The 22,407-nt window shown below is 38.1% G+C and overlaps 1 protein-coding gene and 1 long non-coding RNA gene across 23 annotated transcripts in view; one reads left to right on the top strand and one right to left on the bottom strand.

Annotated features, from left to right (window-relative positions):
* Cd28 (CD28 molecule) overlaps nucleotides 1–22,407 on the top strand; it is a 162,456-nt gene that overhangs the window by 64,156 nt on the left and 75,893 nt on the right. For 2 of the 17 annotated variants that reach the window (XR_012447353.1, XR_012447355.1), the window contains exon 9: nucleotides 18,061–19,336. The exons of 14 other annotated variants lie outside the window; for them this stretch is intronic. The gene's annotated coding sequence lies outside the window, so the exon portion shown is untranslated. Of the gene's footprint in view, nucleotides 1–6,914; nucleotides 19,337–22,407 lie in introns of those variants that run through there. One more of the 17 variants, XR_012447352.1, reaches the window with a different exon arrangement.
* Nucleotides 1–22,407, bottom strand: part of LOC141422622 (uncharacterized) — a 105,318-nt gene that overhangs the window by 62,458 nt on the left and 20,453 nt on the right. For 4 of the 6 annotated variants that reach the window (XR_012447361.1, XR_012447357.1, XR_012447356.1 and 1 more), the window contains exons 4-6: nucleotides 19,301–21,426; nucleotides 3,070–3,118; nucleotides 751–853 (exon numbers count right to left, since the gene is read on the bottom strand). This is a non-coding gene — a long non-coding RNA (uncharacterized lncRNA). The remainder of the gene's footprint in view (nucleotides 1–750; nucleotides 854–3,069; nucleotides 3,119–19,300; nucleotides 21,427–22,407) is intronic. The other 2 variants (XR_012447360.1, XR_012447358.1) reach the window with 2 other exon arrangements.

Below are 22,407 nucleotides of genomic sequence, written 5' to 3' on the forward strand. Positions count from 1 at the left end.
AAAGTATGGAGTAATAGAACGCAAGTCAGTCAGCATACGGCCTTCATAGCTGCCTTTAGTTTCTAGATGATATTTTCCTGTACGTTTCCTGCCTCTTTTGTTTAATCTTGGCTCAGAGCCTATCTGTTTTTATCATTTGACAAGATTCAAAGTGCAATTTCTTACCTTTGTCAGTAAAAATATTCAAATTGTATGCTTTAAAGAGTAATTGGCTTCAGATTGCCTCCCTCTTGGGAGGCGGGTCTGATGAACTCGATGAAAATTATTCTCTACTAACTGACTCATGTGAGAACCTAGCAAGACACTCAACCACTCGAATTTTCTATCTTTAAAACAAGGATAATGATATCTGCATTGTTTACCTTATAATATTGATGTGTAGGAGAAAGGGCTATAAAATGCTATGCAGATGGCAAGGACTGATGTTCCTGAGGCAAGAGAGTTCAGAGTCATGAACATTTGTCTGAAAGCTTTGGGGCCAAGTGTGTTTTGGAACGGAAGAGACTTGGTCTGATTTTAGAAAGTAAGATCGTCAGTCCCTATACTGCATATTATTCAACATTCTTGTTAAGGTCTGGAGCAGTACCTATAAGCCCACACATAAATATTTCTTTAGTGAAGTATGACTATTCACTTTAAGAGGGCTAGATAAAGATCATAAGTAGGCTCTTTTTCATTTAGGTGGATGTAGTAAACTGAATAACAGCCATACAAAGATATCAGGTCCTAATCCTAAAAAACGTATGTTACCTTGTAAGGAAACAGAGTCTTCGCAGATGTGATTGCTTGGAGGAATACGACATGTGAGATTATCTTGGATTATTCAAATGTGCTTTAAATGCCATACATGTCCCTGTAAAATGAAGGTGGGATGAGATTTGATATACACAGAAGAGGAAAAAATATTTGACCCATGAAGCAGATTAGAGCGATGTGGCCATAAGTCAAGGATCATGGGTAGCCACTACAAGTTGGAAGACGTAGGGAATAGATTCTCCCCTAGAGTCTCAGGAGTAGGTGCAGTCCTGCTCTGCAGCTTGGTTTTGGCCCAGAGAAACTGATTTTGGGTTTCTGGCCCCCAGAGTCATAAGAGAATACATTTCTAATGTTTTAGCACCAAGTGTGTGCTAGCTTGTATAGCAGCCACAGAAGCTAGCCAGATTTTGCTGCTAGACAAATTATGGAAAAAAAAAAAGTTGTTTCCAGATTTGTGGATTTGTAGCTAGGTCTGGTATCTAAGTGTCTTTCAAAGTGGTGACTGTGCTACCTTCAATTACTGTAAGTCAGTATATGGGGAGGGGCCTACTACTGCTAGCATTGTTCACTGTGCGGTGAGGGACACAAGTATGTTGGGGGTGGGAGGAGGAAGGAGAGGGTAGGCCTGCCCAGGAGGAAGAGTAGGGCATTTGACCTGAGGGGCACAGTAATATCTAGCCTTAGTGATTCAAGAAGTAGCTAGGTGTCTCCATAGGTAAGTGACTCTCAAGAGCCCAGGTAAATAAGTTCAGGTAAGAGAGTTTGGGTATAGAGGATTGGGTGAGGTCCACGGCAAGGTCCAGAGCATCGGGGGACATTGGTAGTAGATTGTTACTGCTGTGGTTTGAATGTATCTGTGCACCTCTAAAATTCCTATGTTGAAACTCAAGCTGCAGGTGGTAATATTAAGCAGGGAAGCATTAAGTAGGGAAATGACTAGGCATGAGAGCTCTGCCCTCATGATTAGGATTAATATTCTTATAAAAGAGGATTCAGAGAGTTGCCTGGACCTTCTATTCTCCTGTAATGTGTGGATACGATGCTTGTCCTTTTTTCCTTTGGCCATGTGGAGACACAGTAAGAAGGCACCATCTTAGAAGCAGACACCAGACCCCACCAGACACCAAACTTGCTGGAGTTTGATCTTGAACTTCTGGATCTCCAGAACTATAAGTAATAAATATCTGTTGTTTAGGAACACTACCCAGCATCAGGTATTTTCTTATAGCAGTGCTATGGACTATGACAATTGCTATAGTAGAATCTGAAAAATATAGCACTGAATCAAAAGCACAATGTGTGTGTGTGTGTGTGTGTGTGTGTGTGCTTGTGTGTATATAACACTGGTTAAGGAACTTGGATGTGAGAGGTGCTTTCTTAGAGAGCATCTTGGGGTGCAGTGGGAATGATGAACTGGGAAAAATATAGACTCTCCTGGGATTCCCGAGTCAGACTAGCAACAAGGCAGACTTGAGTGAACCCCACAGGAATGTATCTTAGGGAGCAAGGCAGGAGTCTGGGCCAGCACTGAACTGGTCTCCATGAGCCAGAACAATAGGGAGACTTGGCCAGTACTCAGCGAGAAGGAAGGCCTCCAAGGCACTGATTGCTTCCCAACCAGCTTTACCAGGAAACTGGTTTTCACAGCAAAAGAGAGCTACAGGCCAAAAAAGGGAAAATATTTAGGGGGTTGAGGGGAAGGGAGAAGAGAACTGCTGACATTGCCAAAGTCTTTGTTTTTTTTTGTTTGTTTTAAAGTCAACTTCCTGATGATAAAATGGTCCTTGTATCATAAGACAACTGTCAATCTATGATGAAATTACGTAAACTCTCCACTTAAAACTCACTAAGTTTATCTGAAGGCTATTTAAAAAGTTATGATCTAACCTAAATGGCCATGTTGGGGCCTGGTTAAGTAAACTATGGACATTTATGCTACTAAACATTCTATAGCCATTACAATTATGTTACAAAGAGTTTCTAAAGGTCTTGGGAATGTTTGTGCTGTAATGCTGTGTGTAAAAGACTGGATGCAAATTGTTTGTGGAGTATGAAGAGACAAACAAAATAAAAACTATGTCTGGAAAATAATATAGTAGGAAATCTATCAAAATATTAATATGGTAATAGTCTTTGGGTGGTGACACTATGAGTATGTTTTAAATATCATCTTTCTATTTTTCCAAATTGTCAATGCATCTTTTCCATTGATTAACGCACACACACACACACACACACACAAGAAAAAAAGCAAACGTTTTGTCAGGGAAAAGGCATAATAAACTCTCCTTCTTGGAAGAGTTTGCACCTTACCTTCTTTAATCTAGAGTCAAAACATTTTGCGTTTCAAAGGCAACAATATCTGTAAAGACAAATGACATTGCATTATTGCATTAACTCTTCCAATTATATGACCTCTAGATACAAAAGACAACAACAACAGCCAAACAGATTTCTCCCTCATCCTCAAAATCAAGCTTAAGGACAAATGGACTCATTTTCTTTCTTGTCCTATAAAGCCAAACTGGCCAGAAACTTCAGGCTGTGGGAAACTCGCAGACAAGATCCTGATGTGATGCCGCGTGGCTTTAATTTGAACATTTGAACCCCTTTGCTGCAGGAAGAGGCTGATTTTAGAGATGGGTGTGGGAGAGGAGAGCGGTTTATTTCCTCCTGCCTGCAGATTTCCTCTAGGGAGTGCATCCTTCAAGATCTGTCTCGGCCATTATCTATCTCTTCCAGGATGCCTTCCTTAAACCCTGAGCTGGAATAAGTATCCTCCCTTCTTCCTCAACATCCTAGACAGCCTTCTTTCCTGTACTTACGTGACATTAGCTCTCACGAACCTGTAAGAGTCTCGGAGCAGCAGAGACTGTGTTTTATTTATGGTGCTTTTCACAACACCTAGCAGAGCCCCTGGCAGATAGAAGGTGCTGAACAAATGTTTGTCAAATGAATCAAGTAATTCTCCAACGTGTGAGAGAAATTGTATTAGCTTCCTAGCACTGCCATAACAAAGTACTTCAAACTGGATAACTTAACAAAAACTCATTCTTTCATAATTCTGGGGCTCAGAAGACCAAAATTAAGGTGTCCGTGAGGCTGGGTACCTCTGGAGGGCTCTGAGGAAAGGGCTAGTCCATGTCTCTCTCAGTTTCTGGTTGCTGGCAAAATTGGGCATTCTTTGGCTTGCTGCTGTATCATCCTCTGTTGCCATTTTTACATAACATTTTCCCTGTGTGTCTCCTTTGTGTCTCTGTCCCACTGTCCAAACTTCCCTCTGCTTATGAGGACACCAGTTATATTATAGTTAGGACCCACCCTAATCCAATTTGACCTCATCTTAACCAGATTATATCTGCAAACACCCTAGGTCCAATTTAGTCTCATTCACAGGAATCAAGATTAGGACTTGAATATATCTTTTTGGAGGCCACAATTTAGCCTAACACAGAAACTGTAATCATAGACAGGCCCCCCTATCTATAGTAGTGTAGTATGGATAGCACGTGATGTGGCGATATCCAGCTGATGCATCAGCATGATGTAATGACTGGGCAGAGAGGCTAAGGAAGACACAGTCAATCCTTGATCGCCAGAAGTAGCAGACTGGTTCAACCTGGAGCCAAGCAGGTGGATATTAAAAATAAGAAAGGACGAAACTGAATTTTAGGAATTGGACAACACTGCCAGGCACAGGAGATGGGAATTTGGGACTGGTGGGAAGAACAGTTTCCTAAAGTTTACCAAATGACTTCCATCTCATTGCACAGAATAACAACTGCCTAAATAGTGGCCTTTGGACCACTGGTCTCTGCTTAGCATCTGATCCTATACACATATAAATTGTGGATTTTGTCCCCAAATGAAGCAAGAAAGAAAAAAAGCCAAGAATATTTCTCTTAGAAATAATAAAAGAAAAAACATGTAAGCTGTAACAGGGTCTGTGAGAAACACACCAAAGTATACTCTATAACTGTCCCAACCATTCATTTTAATTTCTGACAAATGAAGCCCATAAGAACTGATAGCGTATTTGACAGAGGTTCAATTCTGATAGGTGGCTACATGGCAAATTTTATATGTCACTTATGGGTCTGGGACTTGAAGAGTAAAAGAAGACAGGCTGTTGTTTTTCTTTGAAGCTAGAATTTTTTAAATGTTTAATTTATAACTCATTGAGAGGAGTAATTAGTAATAACAAGCTTGGAAATTATCTCAGTAAATGAATACACTAAGTTGGAATAGTTCCTATAAGCTATTCCTTTGTGAGAGTAATTTTTCCTGAAATATCCAATGAACCATCCATTGCTTAGCTGGAGAAGGATGTCACACAGAATTTTAACATGTCCACCATGTCAGATTTAAGCCTTTTGCTTGTGATCTCTTGGCATAAACTTCATGCTCAAGAAAATTCAAGTATATGAGAATTTTCAGACTTGAATATCAGAGGATAAAAGGAAAAAAAGTTAATGAGTTGAAATGCTTTTGATTAGGACCATGTTTGTTACTTGAGTTTAACTGAGTGGAATTAAGTTTATAAGCCCAGGAGAAAGATAAGGAGGAGACAGCATGTAGGAAGGTTGATCCCAGTGAAGGGGGCAACCTAGGATGTGTATGTATTAAAATTCCAGGAATAGCTGTTTACTTTCAAGACTCCTCAACAAGAGAGTGGGGTTTATAAAAGAAAAAAAAAAAAAAAAGATAAGAAGTGGTCCTTGTCAACCACCACCATGGTTTTCAGTCACTTCATGCATGCCTTAGTCTATTTTGATAACCAGGCATATCTTTTGCAACCCAGGCCAAGAGGAAAAATATTTGTCCTACTGAAGGAGTTGAACTAGACTGAAATGGGCTCTGAGTATTCCAGCTTCAAAGATAATAAAGACTCAAGATGTTTTCCCTGAGCAAGAGTTCAAGAAAAGTTAATACTTTACAACTGGCTCCCACCAAAAGCACCCTTTTCATATGAAGTATTAACTTATTTGACCCCTACTTTGTACTTGAAAATAGCTAAGGAGAAAGAAGGCAACATGAAAACAAAGTTTAAAATCTGGTTTTGAACTATGCCTGGCATGGTAAAATAGTTAATTCTTCAAAACTTGGCAGTTAGAGAAAAGGGTGGATTTAAATAGAGATGACCAGCTGGCTAATTACATGTTGCCAACATTTCCCTCTGGCTACTTACTGGATGAGTCCTGTTTATGTCAAAGGCTGACTCTGTCATTCATCTCCTTTCATGGCCAAGAAATGGAATGCCATGCATTTCCCTTAACATGAAATGTTCTGGTGAAACCCAAATCAACAAAGGCCATTTCACTCTCTTGGTGAGATGGACAAGGCAGGTGGTTCTAGAGAGATGACTGTAAGTTTCGGAGCAGGCTGAAAGCTAGGAACAAGGAAGATTCCAGCTTACCATCTTCCAAAGCTAAAAGCTTTTGATGGCAAATTCTAGGATAGTTTATTATTCCTTTTTTTTTTTTTTTAGCATAAAAGCTGAAAGCAACTACTGGAAGCTTCATTGAGCTTTAATTCTAGTTGAGTCTTTTGGGTAAAATGAGGGTTGAGATAAGCAGAGTGTGAAATGGGAGTGACCCCCTTCTCATTGGGCAATTAAAAAAAACCCTGCAAGGGCCAATGCAATGGATTACTTAAAAAATATACACTTGATGGAACCTTGAAAATAATAGAAGAGAAATGCAGAGGTAGAAGGGAAATGAGGAGGGCACGTGGCACATGTATTAGTAAGGTTTATTGTCAGAAGCCTGTTAAAGAGGCAAACTCTAATAGGAATTGCAAACTCAAATGCTCTCAGTCAGAAACTACTAGATAATGTAAATTTGAGAGGATGAAAGACCATAAGGAGCAGTGGGAAGGAACTGTGTCAAACTTCAGAGCATACAGAGCACACATTCAGTGTAAATACATTTCAATTAAAAAAACAAAACAAAACAAAACACTGTGCTGACCAAGCAAAACACATCTATGATCTTTATTTTGCTCAAGAGTTACAAATTTTTGTCTTCTACCCAGTGAGAACAGAAAATTGAAGGTCTGAGTTTCTGGACTGTACTTTATATGGGAAGTTATTGTTCAAACTTTCTGTCATGACCTAAAATTTTTTTTTCCTGTCCTTTTTCTATTGCCATGAAATGAAGGACATGTTCTTGGAAGGAAGATGTTCATCTTGGAAGTTGTCAGGGGGCTGCCCTTCACTTCCTCAATGGATAGCTAGGGGTAAACACTCAGCGTCTCCCTCTCAACCTCAGGGGTTATCAGCGCACCACTCCTTAATCCCAAGCGTGCACAGCTTTTGGCTACATCCTCTCCAAACCCCAGTGGCACCATAGAGGAAGCAAACCATCGTTAGCAGTGAGTTTTAAATCCGTTTTGTGAATGGGTCGGAAGTTTTTGTTGATCAGAAGGGGAGATTAGTTTGTTGCTTTGTATAAATAAATCAAAATAAATTCCTCTTAAAGTGGGTGCCCCAATGGGGAAAAGTTTGAATGGATAAGATTTACAGTTGGGATAGTATTTAGTTAAGAATGCAGCTATTGCTTTAAAAATCCTTTCGGTTCTAGAGCCTTATTTTTAGACCTCTCACTTTAAGAATTTTTTCCCTAAATTCCTCAGTAGGAATATTATTTAAAAATAGCTTCAATGCACAGTATATAGTCTTGAGCTCATCTGAGACTGAACATTGTGGGAGATCTATGCTACCAGATTTAACTTATCCATTACTGTTGCTGAGTTTCTTAGGATCTACTGTGGTCAAGATGGATTTTATGGGCAAATTTTCCCTCTGGTCAGACCACAGCTTTCAGGATCCTCTGCCACAGTCAGACATAAACATTACATTCCAGACTGCCAGAGCAAAAAATAACATCAACTAACAGTTACTAACCAGTTACTTCTTCTGTATCAAGTATTGTGGCTGGGCACTGGTGGCCTACATTTGTAATCCTAGCTACTAAGGAGGTAGAGATTAGGAGGATCACAGTTCAAGGTCAGCCCAGGCAAATAATTCACAAGACCCTATCTTGAAAAACCATCACAAAAAGGAGCTGGTGGAGTAACTCAAGGTGTAGGCCCTGAGTAGTGTATATATGAAAAGTTAAATAGACGTATATATCAAATATATATATATATATATTCATATGTATAGAAATATAGAGTAGAGGGTTGGAAAAGCAGATTAGAACTAGGTTATAGGGAGTTTTGCAGCTGTTCTGAGGAGTTTGGGTATTTTCCTGGAGGTAGGGAGCCATTAAAAGTTTTTGAAGATGGAAGTGAACTGGTAGAAGAGACTTTTAGAAAGCTTAACTTGGCAGATACCTACAAGGTATTCAGAGAAGAAAGAGGCTTGAGTTGGAAATCAAAGATAATAAATCCAAGTATTAGACTATCTAGAGACTTATAGTGACAATGGAATGCCGATGAATAATGAATACCTAACATTAACTACATGCTTTCCATGTGTCAACTTCTTTGTCAGTGTTTAAATGCATTAACTGATATTTGCAATACTATGTCGAGTGGATGTTATTAAATTCCACCTTTTTTTTCAGACATGGAGTCTGAGGCTCAGAGCCATAAAGAAAATTGCTCACTGTTACCTGGTTAGGAAGTGTCAGAACTTGGATACAAAGTCAGGTAGTCTGGCTTCAGGGCATTGGCTTTTAATTGTACTCTACAGTCTTTCAGCAGCTTGTAGCTGAGGTCTCAGTTCTTGGTCATCCCCTGCCATATGGGGAGGCTGAGACCCAGCTCGGGACAATGCTATCACCCGGTCTCAACTGTCTGTTTTGTTTTTTTTTAGTGACAGGATCTCACTATGTAATCCAGGCTGGCCATGAACTCACAACCCTCCTGACTTCCTGCACCATCACACCCAGTTTTTATTGTCTATTATAGTTTTACACAGACTATCCCTCAGATGGCATCCTCGCCAGATGTTGATGTCAAGAAACTCAAAACACGTGCCAATTGCTTACATCTATTTCAAAGGAGTTTTGTGAGCAAGTAAAGGGACAAAAGTGAGGCATAAATACTATAAAAATATCCCCCATGACTGCTTACCACATTCAAGGAGAGGAAGGAAGGAAATTCTGGTTTGTCTACCTTATTGCTATCCATAAGACGCTAATGACATTATTCACCTAGCTTTGTTGGCCTTGATTCAGTGATTTTAGGAGGCATTTTCTTCCAAAATGGGAGATATGGAACTCACTGGATGTTAAATTGTTCAGTGTTTTATTGGCATACTTGAGTCATAGTTAGATGAAGAAAATTTATTGGGTGCTCAAAGTGACTACATGTTTTTTCTCAAAGCTTCTGTGAAAGATTCCCCAAACATTTGGAGACTGGATGATCTAGGCCAATCCAACTTTGTAAGGACAAAATGAAGAATAGATGTTTGCCGCTTAAGTTTCTTTTTAACACTTGTTCTTACAAATTAAAAGCCTGATGCAGTCACCCAGAAGGTGGCCTAATTAGATCATGCTTAAATTAAGGTAATTCCATATAGGTTGCACATAACAATTTATATATTATTTTCTTATGAAACTTTCCTACTTAAAAATAGCATTAATTCAGAGAACATTACTTTTGGCTAGGGCTACAGATCTATATGTTTACCTTTTTTAGATTATCTAACATTGCAGGGTTAAAGAAATTCTTCTGTAGAAAAACAGAGGCTACCTTAATGGTAGATCAGAACTATTTATACATTGTTATCATTTCATACAATGGAGCAACTTGATTCGGCCTCAATTTCAGAAAACATTTATTGAGGACCTGAATATAACTAAATCCATGTGATGAAGTTTGATTACTAGGGTGGATTCTCTATGCTGAATTCTATCAAGAATGAGTTGTTTACTGTTATAGCAGGATGACCTCTGGTCAGGCTGACTTTCCTCTCCTGCATCAGCAGATCACACTATTGATTAACTGTTGAGTCTATTTTTAAGTTTAAACTTTGGCCAGGCAGTGATTAAAATGGATTTCTTTTTGCAAGCAAGCAGCAGATTATACGAGTAAGCAACCTTAGAACTATGGAGAAATACTGGAACCATTTTGCTTAGAAAGTTAAGGAAATGTCTTTATTTTATCAGATAAAAGCAATATCAGAGAGGCTGCACAATTAAGTTTTCCAGTTGTCAACATTTAAATATGCATTGATAAACTTGTGAGTTTTCTATAAAAATATTACTAAGATCTGCAAGGGCAAAGCTGTTAGAAAACTCATGAAACTAATTTAAAAATTTTAATCAATTCTTATTTGACTTAGTGTGGGTCTAGCTTCAGTTAGAATTGGAATTAGAAAGTAGGACATTTTTATTTTAACAGGAGAGAAAGTTCATCAAATCCTTGAGGAAGAGTTTAACATTTGGGTCATTCTTCCTGATAATACCAAGTTTGTAGAATTGATATCGATCTAGAATTTAAAAATCTCTTTCTGCTTAGGAGTTTTAAAAACTGACTTCAGAGAATCAATTTGTAAAAGCCAACTTTTCCCAAATCCACATTACTTGTTAAATTTTACTTTATATTAGTTTACTGTATTTTCCTTAATATTTTGCACATAGAATTGAATTTTTTTCCTATTTAAATAAAATCCCTTAAAAGGTTTTGAACAAATGTTAAAAAACAATTTGTTTTAAAAAAATCTTAAACTTATATAGTATATAAACATCTTGTTATAATACGATATTTTAATGGCATTGTCTGAAAGACCTTTCTCACCCATCTTCCCCTATCTCCAGCTGTGCTTGTGCACTCAGCTCCACTATCTCTGGATGTTTACATATACATACAGGTATATTACCACGTACTGACAAATGGCTTTCAAGTTTTAACTCCTACCTTCTCCCTGCCCCCCATGGTGCTGAGGATTGAATTTAAGGTATTCTGCTTGCTAGGTGAGTGCTCTACTATTTGAGTCATATCCCCAGCCCTCCTCCCATGTGATTTATTTTGTTGATAATGCAGTAACAGACCTAATTGGTAAGTAATGTATAGCTCTTCCAAACGAATTGGAAGTAAATCAACAGTTGAGGCAACTGATTGAACAAATATGCTTCTTTAGTTTCTTTTTCTGGCAATGTGACTCCTGTCCATAGGTGGGTAATTGTCTCTGTCTAGGAGACAGGAGCTGCATGCTATACTCTTTTGGGACCATAAGACAATTTGTTTCTGTCCCACATTGTTATTTTTGTGTTCAGGAAGAAAGGAGCTATTCAAAATCTTACAGAGAGAGGGTTACCTGATAGATATTGGTCACCTTCAATCACCCATCTTCCTTCCCCTCTCATTGATCTTGCCTGCTTCTCCCTCTCTCTTACTTTCACTCATTTCTTTTGCTAAGTCAATGATTTGGGGAAAGACAAGACATATACTTAATGAGTGGAGTCTTATTTGCCCAGTGGGTTACACCCAGATGCTAATGGACACTGGTTTTGGGGCAGTGTGGTACAGTGACTTCTGGGGTGAGAGAGAGACCCATGTTTGAATTCAGCACTTGATTTCGCACTGTGGCCATAGCAAACTACTTTTTATCTAGCTAACCTCCTCAGGTTTTTCAATGAAAGTGGGTTAATAAGATCTTCTGCATATGGCTGTTCGGAAATGGAATAATGAATGTCACATTTCCTAGAATAATCTCTCAATAAATAGTAGTTATTTTTACTACATGTTGGCAGTATTTGCCTTGGGACCGCCGTGGAGGAGATGAAGAAAGTCTCAGTACATCTTGAATGATAGCTTGACTTCTAGAAAGGAAGGGCACTTTCTGAATTTGTGAAATTTTTTTTTTTTTTTGGTAAGGAAGTTGAAGAAGGACAGATCAAATGTAAAATGACCCAGACAATTCATTGGGTAAGACATTTTGAATTATCTATAAAAATTAAAAGGGGCAAGTGCAAAAAAGTTTATAGGACAAGCTGAATACGATTGGAGCTTGCCTGTTATCTCAGTATTCGGGAGACTGGGTCAGGAAGGTCATGAGTTTAAGACCAGCCTGGGCTACATAGCAAGACCCTATCTCAAAAAATGAAAACAAAACAAGTGAATGAAAAGCTTATAGGACAAAATCAAAATGCTGAGATGCAAGATGGGGAAAGCTGGAGTTCAACCCAATATGGCAGCTGTGACAGAGTTAGTTAAATAAGTGCTTTTTATTTACAAAACCAGTAAGATAGTGGGATGTATGAAAGGCAAAGGGCAGGAAGTGGCCTGTCAGCTTTTCCCAGCCCTGGTCTGACCCCAACTGTGGCTACTTTGTGTCTCCCCTTTAAGGAGGATGTGGGGAACTGGAAGAGCTCCAGAGAAGAGCAAAAATGTAATTAAGGCTTGAAAAATAAGGGCTATGAAGAAAGGGCAAAAAGTTGTAAGGTTATTTAGCTTAGAGAAAAAAGCCCAACTGATTTGAAGGGTCACTGTAGGACATTGGTTGTTTCCGATCTCCACAAGTAACAGGGCACCAGAAAAAGAGCTCATGTTGTCCTGGAGAAGGTTTTGGGCTGTGAAAATTACTAACAAGGAGGCTCTCAAGGCTCATGCTAGAAACTGAGAAAGAAAAGGCATTAATGTAAAGCTACAGAGCAGCAGTCATGCTTACCTGCAAAGAGAGAGAGAAGGTATTCGATGATCAGTTTTTGCATTATTTTGAAAACAAGCCAATTCCTTATTCTGTTTGAAACGATTTAATTTCCTAGTTAAATTCAGGAACTAACAAAAGTTAGATGTAAATTAGATAGGTTTATAACATTTTCTTTCTTTTTCTTTTATTTTCTTTTTTCTGTCAGTGCTGGGGTTTGAACTCAGCCTCACACTTGTTAGGCAGGTGCTGTACCACTTGAGCCATGCCTCCAATCCAGGTTCAGCACTTTCTAAGACAAGGCTGCATCTTATTTAGATTTTGGCTAATCACCAGATGAAATCACCAAGCTCGTTGAGGCTACATTTACTCACTCCACCTCAGGGGAAATAGCATCTGGTTGTGACTTTTAGAAAGAATCTGATAAACTCCAGCTCTGGCACCTATTGTTGCACAGCAAAGCTGCAATGATTCAAACCTGCAGGGCTCTCTGTCATTTTGGTCCTTTGGGCTATGGGAGGAAAAGGGTCAGGCAGGATTCTGAGGAATTTCAGCTCAGGATGTGAGGATGTCCAAGTGAAAGGGAGAAGAGTGTTTTTGCTTCCGCAAATAAGTGGTCCATCCGTGCTTCCTGCTACACTTTCAATTTAGGTGCTGGTGGCTGACTTTAGTTTGGATGCTTCCTCTGCTACAGTGAGGGCACGCTTGGTGAGGATTTAAAATGACTCAGAACTTTACCTGTCATGTTCCTCTTCTCCTTCTTTCCATCCCCCATCCTGTTAGCATTTCTGTTGTGAATTTTTAATTTCATCAGTAATGCAGAACAGTATGTCTTGGAATATTTCCATGTTAGCATATGCATCTCTACTTCTCTTTTAAAATTATTGCTTTTCTAGTCCTTGGTATGGATATAATATCCTTTTGTGGCATATCATTTAAAATTATTTAATGTTAGTGATAACAATGAAAGTCATAATAATGGTTACCTCTGGAGCAGTATCTATTGGAGGTGACAGGTGAGAATCTTCAGGGGTGGTGGAGAATAATTGTTCTATATCTCACTCTAAGAAATAAATGTTGTATATCTGACTTGGAGAAGTGATTTGTTGGTAGTATACACATATAAAAAAGGTCATATTTGTGTACTTTCCTTTTATCTTTGTAGGTGGTACTGGGGTTTGAACTTAAGGCTTCCTACTTAACTAGGCAGGTGTTCTACCGCTTGAGCCACACCTCTAGCCTTTTTTGTTTTGGTTATTTTTGAAATAGGGTTTCACATTTATGCCCAGCGGCCTGGACCTTGGTCCCTATTTAAGCTTTCTGGGTTGGCTGGGTTGACAGGTGTGCACTACCATGCCCAGCTTTTTCTGTTGAGGTGAGGTTTCCCAGAACTTGTTTGCTTGAGCTGGCCTGGAATGTGATCCTCCCAATTAGCTAGGATTACAGGCTTGAGCTACTGCCTCCAGCTATATTCTTTATTATATGTAAATTATATCTCAATACAAAAGCTTAAAATGTGAATTAAAGTCATTATACTTTAAAGATATTATAAAGCATTCCATTGTATTTCAAAAAAAATAGGACAAGGATGCAGAAAAAGAATGCGTGTGTGTGTGTGTGTGTGTGTGTGTGTGTGTGTGTGTGTGTAGCAGTAAGTGCCTCCTATCTGGTAAACATATTATATACCTCCTCATTTGTTGTGAACAACTGTGCTGTGAAGTGGATATTCTTGTTCCATTTTTGTAGATGAGGAGACAGAAAGGGTAAGTTGCTCAAAGCCACACACACTTGGTCAATCACAGAGCCAGGATTTGAACTGACTGTTAAGTTCTAAATATCATTCTGTAAAGAGGCTGTCAAGGTAGGAGAGAGTGAGGCTCAGAGGCTGAGTGAATGCCCCAGGTCAGGCTCCTGCAAGTGGCAAGTCCACTGGTCTCTTAGCCTGGTGCTCTTTTGTGCAACGACCTACTTCCTCTCCACTTAATTTTCAGAGTGCTCAACAAAGTTGTTCTTTTTAAATATACTGGAGTATGCATTAAAAGTAAGAATTCACTGTTGGAGAAACCTCTAGAAATTTCCTGCCAAAGATTTAACCATGTAACATTCGTAAAAGCATGAACTAACCTACTTGAGAATCTGAGAACTTCTTTCATTTTGGCCCTGAGGCAACTTGAAAATTATATGTTTTTGTAGAAAATGATTTGGTTCTTAGCCTCAAGATGTAATGTGTGAGAGCTAAGGACTATCCTTGTTTGGAAACTTGTGGGTGATGTATCATTTGTTTGAAAGTGACAGGAACAGCTCAAATTGATAAAAAGGAGGATCTAAGACAATTTAGGAAAATTCATACAAAAGTGTGAATTTCATAAATCTCTCTCATTCTGTCATTTTGGTTATAGAGATTGGCTTTGCCTTTTCTAGTTATTTTTCCCCAACTTAATTTATTTTAAAAAATTAAGTTCTTGGGGTTGGGAGTGTGGCTGAAGTGGTAGAGCATCTGTCTAGCAAGTTTAAGGCCCTGAGTTCAAACCCCAGTACTGCCCCCAAAAGTTAGGTTCTCTTTTCTGTACTTTTTGTTTTTAAAAACTCTCTTTTCCTTCCTCTCCCTTTGGTATATTTTTTCTACTTCTCATTACTGAGTTATGCGTTTCATTACATCTCTGTGCTTGGTATGAGACTGTTTACATCAAATCCACTTAACCATATTTTGGAAATTGATAAATTTTCTCTTAGTAATGACAGGAGTGCACCAAGAACACATATTCCTGACATGATCAGTTTACTCCCATAATTGGAATAAATTCTACTCTGAAATCTCATCTGTTAAGAACCACACAATTTTTAAATGCTAAGAGATTTCCTAGAATAGTAAATAATAGAATGTTAGCCACAGAAAAGACCTAATTTTATGCTCAAGGAAACAAAAGCCCATGGATCTTTGTGCAAATTGGATTCTTTCATTGGCCAGAAAACTGGTTCTTACAACCTGAAGTAAATGATGCTATTTCTTTATGTTATTATTTTTTTACAGGTAATCTGAAATTATTTTATTCGTAATGCATGTCAATTATGGATCAATATGAAATATTAACACTCTTAAAACTAAATGATCTTGCTTCTCTGGGTTGAATAAATTTACGGCTGAAACATAATAAAGCTACAGCTATTTTTTTGTTAGGATATATGCATTGTCTGGGGAAATTCATGGTGACAATTTCCAGTAGGTTTATATTGTACATTGGTTAGATTATCCCCTCTGTCTCTCCCCCTCAGCCTCCTCCCTGCCTCACTTAAAGCAATTGCAAGAGGTTTATTTGTTCTATTTCATATCAGTATATGAAGTCCACCAACCATGTACGCTCACCTTAATCTCCTTCATTCACCCTCCTCTTTATATTATTGATTGAGTCTGTAATGCCTACTTCACCATTTGAATTGGTTTTGGAGGTAAGTAGTATATGTATGCAAAATTGGTAATGCCTTTTGGACATTCTTGTCATTTAGTTTGTAAACAACATCACTCGTAAAAGGAAAAGAGAAGGAAAACAAAAATATAGCATTTTTCTTCCAGCTACTTGGGTTCATGGGCATGAAGCCAGGTTATAAGTCAACACAATTATCTTAGAAAGGTCTTCAAAGTTAGTGATATTTCCTTACCTCTAGAGTAGACCTCAATAAAAGGCACAGACCTAGAATATACAGCATATGCCAAATGGAACCTTTGCTGTTTTTGACTCTCTCTCTGCATTGGAGAGTAAGATAGTGAAGTCCAAGGCCATGTCCACAAATGTGGATGTGATTGTGATTTTTCTCATGATGACAGTTTCACCAAGTTCATGTCTATTATCCAATGAAAAATGTACTTTGTTCAAGTTGAGTTACTACTACACGAGATACACACTTTAAATGTTTTTCTTGAACATACCATTTTATAATATGTAAATCTATAGGACATACATTTCCTCCTCCCCAAAATAGGTTGCTTTTCTTTTCTGGTTATAAAAACAATAGATTAATGCAGAAAATCTGAGCAATACAGAAAAGCATTACAGTGAAAGTCATTTTGATTTTCCAACCAATTTTAACATTTTGGTAAACACTTCCTGATATTTCCCTATGCATTCATTTTATCCACTGTGTGTATCATTTGTGTGTAAGTGTGTATATATACGTGTGTGCATATATTTAATATAATGATATCATACTCTTTTGTACTTTTGTTTTTTTTAAACTTGACTATTTATGATGGAGACTTTCTTATTGTTGGGGTTTGAACTCAAGGCTTTGCACTTGGTAGGCAGGCACTCTACCACTTGAGTCAAACCTCCAGCCCAGGACTTAATTTCTTTTAGTAAGTATTAAATTCTTTTTGATACCTGTAAAGTGGCCCATCATGTACATGTACCAGACTTTAGTTAATTCTCATTAGATTTTTTCTAATTTATTATTTAGCAAAGACTGGTTAACATTCTTATATATATATCTTCACTTCAAGAGATTATAAATAAAGGAGATAAACTGTGGAAGTCAGACCAATTGATTTGCTTTCTGAAAGCATTTAACAATTTTACCAATTTTCATTGCTACTGATAACATTTGGCAGGCAGTATAGAGGCAGATTTTTCAGTTCATTAATTTGAAAGTCTTCAAATATTCAAAAATAGTATATAGTACATTAATTTTGACAAATATGTGTCAAATATTCATAATGAAAAGATTAAAACAGATGTGATACTAATGATTAGTAAGCAAAAGAAGTCTTTCTGTTTCCCTCATACCCAAAATATTTTGGGTATACCTCCATTGCAACACTTACTTGATTTTGACTTACTTTCTTAGGTGTCTTTTCAATTAAAGTGTTAGTACCCTGAAGGTACAGCAACCCTACCAGGATCTCATAGAGTGTGTTTGTTCCTCAATAAACTTTGTGAATGAATAAAGAGCTGCAAAACTTTCCATTTGCTTCTCCTCTACTTAGCAACTTCCACCTCCCTCTTTTTCCTTAGCTTTTGAAATATAAGCATAATATTTGCCCAGGGCAAACAGATTTAGAGTTTGGGTGCTGGCATTATGTAATGAATGTTAAATGAGACTGATTTAACTCCTGGCTTTCCAACTTATTAGATCGATGACCTTGGACAAATAGCTTAATTCTTCTAAGTCCTAATTTCCTCAGTTGTAAAGTAAAGATAACTGATTCTACTTCAAAAAGTATTTTTTGGATTAAGGGAGATCATGTTTTAAAGCTGTTAGCAAGGTGCCTACTGTAACCCTTGATAAATTGTCGCTATAACTTGCTATTTCCTCAAAGGTACAGATATTCATATTTAAATATGTACTTATCATTGGCCACTTTTGCCTTACTCTCTAGTGGGCATAATAACTTCTAGATTGAAGACAACAAGAATTAAAAGTTAATAGAGATTAGGGACTAAGAATCAATAAAATCAAATTGGAACATAGGTTGATTGATTAAAAATTAAGTTTTATGTGTTTGAAATTGAAAGTGGTGCTTGGAGTATTGAAATAGAGGAAGAATAGGATTGGGTTAGGTGATAGGAACCATAAGAACATTTTAGTAGGCAAAAAATTACTTTAGGCAGTCTGTAGCTTAAAACACCACATTATACAACTCCAGGGAATAAAAGCCAACATGTGAAACTGCAAAAGCTGAACTATGGTAACCTTTGTTCTTCCCCAACTAGCAATCAACCTTTCCTAATGACAGCCTACTTACGCCCTTTTGGACCGGGCGTGCCTTTCCACATTCAATCACATGTGGCTGAGCTTATTTTCCACATAACGGTAGAGTTTTTAAAATGTGGGAACATCTCGTGGACCTGCTCACTAAGTGTGGACGAAGTTTCTGGATTTGCTGCTGGAGACAGCTCAGGGAAATGAAGCGTCACCAGTGTGTATCTCATTTCCAATTCTTGTTTTCCTGCACCTGAATTGTACACCAAGCCACTTTATTCTGAAAATGTGTAGAGCAAAAGATAGTAATATCTTCTGCATGCTATAAGCACTTTCAAGTTTGGGTCAAAGATAGCTCCTTTTGGAAGGCAGAATTTAAAAAAAAAAAGATGAGCAAGATGTACACTATTTAGCGGGACCAAGACCAAGCAAATATCTTCTTCCCCTTTCCTCTAAGGAAGCCCCATCTTGATTCCTTTCTTTCTTTTTTTGATTCAAGACTCAGCAAAAACACAATGCTTCATTTTATAGAGGCTTATTACAACACAACGACAGCACTATAATTTCCGTGGGGATGAAGTGCTTCACTTGGCTTCAGGCCAGCTCTAAGCTCAGTGTGCTTTAGCACTTCTGTAACTTCTGACACAGGCAAATACCTCCATGTTTATGCATTCTGGGCTCTCTTAGGAAGCGTTTGTAAAACATTTTTAACAGCATGTCATTAGATGCAGCAGTTACATTTTGTAAGTGCTTTCTTATGCCTGGTAGGGGCATTCAGATAGTCCATAAGCCACTGAGAGGACAGGTACCACCCACTTCTGAGGCCAAAGAGGTCATAAAATCAGTTTAGTGCACAGAGGGCCTTTGGGTTCTTTTGTCACAGGAAATCTGTAATTGTAAAATTCCTCCTTGAGTTTATCACTCATATAGACCTAAATAATGTCCCTTGTCTTTTTTTTTCTAATGACACAGAATGCCGCTGTTCTTAATGTTGTTTTGAAGAAGTTATAGTCATTTAAATAAACATCTTCGGGACATACTTAAGATGTAAACCTAGGAACACTTCATATTTTTTGTCTATTAAAAAAGAAAGACAGATTTTTATTTTTAGAAGCCTCCTAGACACAGCCCCCAACCCCCCCCCCCCATCACTTCTTACCACAGTGGACTTTTGCCCCAGGAGACTGTAAAAGTTTTGTAATTCTTACTTCCTGAAGTGGAACAAACTGAATACGTACATGTAACACTCACCTCCCAAGTGGACAGTCTTGGTGGCTGCTGTGTACTGCAGTCCTGCAGCCCTGAAGGGAACATTCTGGAAAGAGTGGAAGAATGCCTTGTAGTGAGCACATCTGTGTAGCAGACCTTCGACCCAAAAGCAAAGCTGAGCCTAGCAAGTTAGACTCACCTCGTTCTCCTTTAGCAATCTGGCATGATGAGCATGCTGCCATTTCTTCTAATTACCTCCCTCCTTTTTCTGAGGAAATGCAGGCCCAAGGAAAGACAAGGTGTTTGTTTACTCATACACTTACTGACTATAAGTGCAAACATTACTAAGTGTGTCTGTGGGCCAGGTTCGGTGTTCAAACTTCACATACATCATCGTCTTCATTCTTACAGTAACCATTAAGAAGACACATTTCAAAGTCCATTTAGCATTTGAGGAGATCAAGCCTTTGGGGAGGTTAAGAAACTTGCCCAAGGTCACATAATATAAGAGACAAAGTTGTGAATGCATTCTGGCCATGCCAGGCCTCTGATTTTAGCCTCTGAGCTATACTGCCTCCCTGTGTTAGAGTATCTTTAATCTTTATCCTTGACACTGGAAAACATCAGAAAATAAGAAACTTCCTTTATAGTAGATGCCTAGAGATAATATCATAGATTGTACACTAATAAGATTATGTTTTGTCATTATGTTTATATTGTACTCTTATATTAATTACTATTTTGTATATAAAAAAAACAACCAGAAAACCTAACTGGGCTCAAGCAAGTAAAGCTGTTTGATCTCTAAAGTAGATCAAATATGATTATAATTATCTCTTTCTCTTGGCTTCTGTCTGTCCTTGGTTTTCTGAAGTGATCTTTTGTTTTGCATGAATAATTGTTACTGAGAAATACCAGCTGCAGGGAACAATTCGTGACATTACCTTCTTTCCTCTGTCTTTCTTCCTTCCCTACCACCTCGGGTCCTGGCAAGTGCTGTTATTTTGAATGACTATGATTGACAGAGACAGGAAGCTCTCACATTTATTTCTCTTACAAGATTTATTGAAGCAAAAACTTCTCTAAATGAGACCCTGGTATTGTTGTCTGCTTCAGACGGAAAACTTCAGTGGGAAAAAAAGATGCTGCCAATAAAATTTAGTTGAAAGACGGAGAGGTAGTAGGCTGAGGAACACGTTTAGAAATTTCAGGCATTGTGATGCCCGTAGCTTTTATTTTGGGCACTCTGAGAAATAGTTTTGCTTCAAAGCACAAACTAGAGCAAAGAGAATTTCTGAGATTATGTAATGTCCTCTGATAGAGACATCAGATTTAGGGTTGGTCTAGTTTTCTTTGACTAGTCATTTGTGAAAATTGCCTCTAGGATGCAGAGTCCATCCTTAAATTAAGCCTTCTTTTTATTCCATATTCTGTGTGAAGGAGTATCCTCACATAACCAAGGTCAGAATAAATCTGTGTTTACTCTTCAGGTCTTCCATAAGAGTATATGGCTTCCTGTTATACTAGAGGCATTTGTAGCACACTTTTAAGCCTATAATTTCCAGCAACACAAGTTAAGGGCTTAAAGGAATCCAGACGACACCACCACCACCTCCATTACAACAAAACAACACCTTGTCGAGTCCATAAGAGTAACTCCAGCTAGGGCACAGCATAACTTGCCTTGCAGTGCCATGTCTAGGTTGGAGGAGAGCCTTGACCTTGTCTTGATGTCTTATTTATTTATTTATGGAACAAAGTGCTTATATATCTCAGGAAATGCATAATCTTTCTTTGCTGTTGGTCTGCCATTATGCCACTTCTTACTCTTTGCAAGATGGATCTTGGTGGACTTCATTGTAATAGCACGTATACTCAGTTGCAGCAAGTACAAGTTTTACAAAATTTCTTTTGTAAATTAAGTGGGATGTCATACCATACTGTTTAAGAACACTGAGTTCTACTTGAAAAGTAAATCACAATGAAAAAAGAGCAGAATGTAAAAAACAGAAGTGCATCTGAAGATGCTTGCTCAGCCAGTTGCTCTACAGTGGCATCTGAAAGATGGTTTACCTTTCTCTTTGTGGGGTGACAATATGAGGTTGTTCTTCCAATTAGTGACATCAAGAGTTGACTGTTTTGGGGGACATTTGGTAGCTTGGTGAAGCCTGGAAAATGTGAAAAGAATTTCAGTGGGTCCTCATAGTTTGATGACCTAGAATGGGTATGTAGAAAATAGCATTACACGTATGTCCTTAAAAATTGGCACATGTTTGTGTATGGCACAGGTTGGCAAGTGTTTCCTTGCATTTAGAGAAGCCTGTAGTGTTACCACTCGGCACTCAGAATTATGCAGGTGGTTCCAGGGAGATTAGGCAAGCTTGTTTTATTCTTATACACATTAATTTAGGAATTTGGCTAAAAACTTTCACTTTTCTTCATAACAAATACCTAAAATTGATCCCTTTAAAAAAAACTACAGAATTTATTGCTCCCAAGTTTCTTAATATTATACACAAATGTTAGTCTTGAGTAGTTTGAGGAATAGAGTAGAAAGAGAAGAGAAGAAAGCCTAAACAAATTTGAGTGGATCAATGCCTCATGCTTACATGCAATGAGATTAGGTCATAACTACTTAATTCAAATATTTATTGATGATCTATCATGTATCCACTCTAGATTCTAGCCTCTGGGGAAAAAACAGTGAATAAGACTGATAAGTGCTTACCATCACTCACTTAAATTTTAGTGGAAGGGGCAAATGATAAACAAATATACAAATAAATATACAACATGTCAGAGAAAAGGGACCAGAGAGTGACAGGGGGTGTGGAAGGAAGTGCTAATTCATAGAGAAAGAAGGATTTCTAATAAAATGACATTTGAACAGAGAACTGGTAAGTCATGTGGGTCTATATGATAACCAAATTCCAGGCAAACAAACTCAGGGGATGGAATGATGGCGTGTTCAGAACAGATCCATGCAAATGCCTTTACTCCTAAAACAAGAAGAGAAAGTGGAGCCTGCAAGGTAGACAGCGATAGAGAAGCTAGAGTCAGAGAAACAGTGCAAGGAAACTTACTAAGGATGACATGAGGCATCAGTTTCAGATCACAAGAAAAGCAGATGGGAATGAAGACTGGAAAGG

This window comes from Castor canadensis, chromosome 4, assembly GCF_047511655.1.
Source record: "Castor canadensis chromosome 4, mCasCan1.hap1v2, whole genome shotgun sequence".
NCBI classification, from domain to species: domain Eukaryota; kingdom Metazoa; phylum Chordata; class Mammalia; order Rodentia; family Castoridae; genus Castor; species Castor canadensis.